Below are 3,629 nucleotides of genomic sequence, written 5' to 3'. Positions count from 1 at the left end.
TTAGTCTTCTTTGATAAGCGTGTCTTTGATTTTGTTGTTACATGAATCTCCCGCTCCTATTTTTCCTTTTTATTGCTACATGCACATCCTCTTCCCTATTTCCCTTTTATATGAATTCATATGCAACTCTTCGCCTAATTTGATTACAGCTTGTATTCCCCCTTATTTCCTAATCATGTTCACTTGCTCCGAACCTTTTAATTTTTCTATATCATGTCTCTCCCCAGTCCTTACCCCTTTATTTGCTTTATTACAATTCTTTCATTATGCGGACTAACTTCTTCCCGGTTTTTCTTTCTTTTATGTCTTTACGTTCGTTAATACTGCATTTATTGCTTTCAACATGTGAAAATACTTGACAACGTATTATTTTATTTTTGCATAAAGCATGCTCCGCATTATATTCCACTCGTGCGTATTAATACCATAGCGACACTTGATGAGTGTCCGCGCTCTTCCTAAAATCACCCTGTAAATTTTAAAAGGCTTATTTGCGGTAAAACTAGTCGATCAGCAGTGCGCCACTACAAGAAAAAATTCCTTTAGTGGCAATTAAATAATTGCCGCTACTTTATTATGCAAACATAAATATTTGCGGCTATTTAACTTTGGCCAGAAAAGAGTGATTCTTTACGAGCAATTCAAAGTAATAGCCACTAAAAATTAGTCCTAAAGTTGATTTTAATCTTCTCTTTATTTGTTTCCCTGTGAAATATTCCCGAATGGATACATTCACCCCAAATTGCAAAACTATCATCTCTGCCACAGAGACGCACAAAATTGATTAGACCCCTCATATATATCTCTCTCTCTATCGTCGGCACCCAAATCATCTCGCACTATTGTCGGCCACCATCACCAGGTAATATCTCTCTACTCTCTCTCTCTGTCTATCTTTTTTTTTACTTCTAGCTTTGATTTTCTTCATTTTGGATGGCTTTTTTTTCTGAAGCATAGAATTTGGAGCTTGTAAACAAACTTATTGACTTGTTCCTAGTGTGATTTTTATTTCTAGTTACGTCGATCAGATTAGACGTGCGCCAAATATACATTCGATCGCTCACTAGGAGCTAGGGTTTCATGACTTGTCAAAATTAACATTGTACTTTCTACCTTATCTACTTTTTATTCCTTCTGCGGTAAGTCTTATGAAATTAAACTTTCTTTGTTTAGTCCAATATACTTTACATTAGGATCTATACTGATATTTCAAACTCGAAATTTATCCATATTATGATGCAACGATAAAAAAGAGAAGGTGAAATTCAAGGTGTAATTTCGTGAATTTGGTCTTGTGAAAAATAAGATTTAATTTGGTAATTGGATTTTCAACGTGGAGATGTCACTTGAAACCTTTTGCAGACACACACTCTAGATACAAATTCAAGTATGCATTTAAATTTCTTATCGTGAGCACATTTTAGTTACCAAAAATTGCCTTTGTTAATGTGCTTTGTGGATATTATTATAGCCTATTGTGATGTTTAGTAACATACATTTTAGTATCTATATAATTCACATTTGTATTACTTTGTACAGTAGCATCTAGCAGAGCATCAATATTGGAAAACTACAGTAGTTTCTAGTAGTTCTGCTAGTGTAAAAATAATTGGTCGATACACTGCATAGATGTCGATGAACTCTATCTAGTGTAAAAGCTTCAACTGGTCTATTTATCTGGCGAAAGTTAGTTCCGCACTATTTTATATGAATATTCAGTTAGATGAATCTGAAAGAGGCTTCTTCATTTTTAACTATCTAATAGTTGTTCATTCACATTTTTCGCAAACGGATCAACACCTTGTTCTTGATGTTTTCATAAATCCTTGTTAATTTTTTTCTACAACTAATTGGAAAATATCTTTTGCTACTAGTTTTTATACATTCAAGATTCTATTATTTCATGAAGAAACCACTCTGTTGGGATCTCTTTGTGGCAATAGAAATGGACTGCACCAGCATTAGCGTTAAATATCTTGCAGTCTTGATGCTTATCATTCGACAAGCCAGATAGAATGCAGGACAATTAAGCAAGTGATGGAATAAATGATGTGAAGGTAGCAAGATTCTAATGATAAGTTGTTATAACTTATCTTGGGTGGCTCCTTTCCTTTCAATTTTTTTAATATGCAGGGGATATGGTTCTTCTTGTTGCAGGGTGCAATTGTGTTTCTAATAGTGTTACCACGATTTCACCAAGTTATGCTCAAGAGGTCCGAACTGCTTAGGTATGAATTATTTCCATAGGCACCTTGTCCTGCCTTATGTTTCCATGCAGCATGCTGTCATTTCTTTTTTAGCTTATACTTAAGTAATAAATTTTTTAGTGAGACACGATAGGTTTTGTTTGAAATTGCAACTTAAATGGGACTTTTGAACAATATTCGTAGGCCCTGAACTGACCTATTTTTGTCAATATTAAAAGATGATATATAAATATGATGACATTCATATCCTGAGAAGTGTTAATTTCTTTGATCGTGAGTTATATTGGGGTTACTATAACCTTAAGACTTTTGATTTTCTTTAGTGTTCAAAGTCCTAAAATCAGTCAAGGTGGGACTCTTTACTCCTTGGTTAGAAAGCCTTTTTGCTTTCTTAAGAAAGAATAAAATATATATTGTGCATTAACTTGTGAGTGATCTGTAAAAAATGAAGTATCCAAAGAATACAAAGTGATAGAAATCATAGTTCTTGATTCTTAGCGTGGAGTGATATGATATCTACTGCGAGTATTTAGTAAGCCTTCTATTTGACAGTATATCATCTATCTTTCACTTTAAGTACATAATTTTGAGCACCAATATTTTTGCTTAGAAATATCTATTCAAGTTTATTAGATTAAGAAATGATGGAGTATCGATGGTTCTTTAAATTACAAAGTTGGGAGGTGATGTAGCAGTGTGATTTTTGTGATTTGGGAAAAACCAAATTTGGAATTGCATCTAACATGTATGGAAAGCCTTAAATATTTTAATAGTTTGTGTTATCCATTAGTAGCTATGTTTATTTTGTACAATTGAAAACTGATGTGAAGATCATTGTATCCATAAGATTTTGATCAGACATTTATTTTTGTCATTTGTACTTGCAGTGAGTTGTGCATTATCGAGAGGCTGCAACATCCCTTGCACGAGCAGTTAAAGAAATTATGCAACATATGGTTTTGCTTCTCAGCTAAAGTTAACTATTTGTGCATTACTTATTATTTTATATTTTTTCAAAAATTGAATTTATTTTTTTTGCGTCTGAATGTGTGTTTTTACCAATTAACCGGAACTAGTCACATGTGATGCTCAATAAACAAAGAGCTAAGAGTACAAAGTTGGAGAGAATCAACGTTTATTTTTACCTTCATAGTCTAACTTCGACTGCATATATGTTAATTTCTTTTCATGAGTAGATGTTGTAGGTATTCTAACAACTTCTATTGTGCAGTTTACTTCGAAGCTACAATCCACAAATAACGTGGCTTCAAAGTCACTGATTCAACTCATTCACCGCCCCAACACATAGGCAAGTCTCCTACCATCAAGTCAATATTGTGCGATAACCCATCGCGAGCATCATAGCAACCTGTGCATAGCCTCCAAGCTCTTAGAAGCACAACTATCGAGCCGAGACAATAG

The 3,629-nt window shown here is 33.7% G+C and overlaps 1 long non-coding RNA gene across 2 annotated transcripts; it reads left to right on the top strand.

Annotated features, from left to right (window-relative positions):
* LOC109227318 lies at window positions 636-3,396 on the top strand. 2 transcript variants are annotated; one of them, XR_002068255.1, is made up of 4 exons: window positions 636-862; window positions 1,875-2,057; window positions 2,158-2,228; window positions 3,095-3,396. It is a non-coding gene; the product is annotated as an uncharacterized LOC109227318 (long non-coding RNA). The 2 variants fall into 2 exon arrangements; XR_002068254.1 differs by having other exon boundaries at window positions 1,875-2,228.

Source organism: Nicotiana attenuata, chromosome 1 (assembly GCF_001879085.1).
Source record: "Nicotiana attenuata strain UT chromosome 1, NIATTr2, whole genome shotgun sequence".
Classification (NCBI taxonomy): domain Eukaryota; kingdom Viridiplantae; phylum Streptophyta; class Magnoliopsida; order Solanales; family Solanaceae; genus Nicotiana; species Nicotiana attenuata.
Note: the sequence above shows the minus strand (reverse complement) of the source record. Positions and strands in the feature narration are given on the sequence as shown.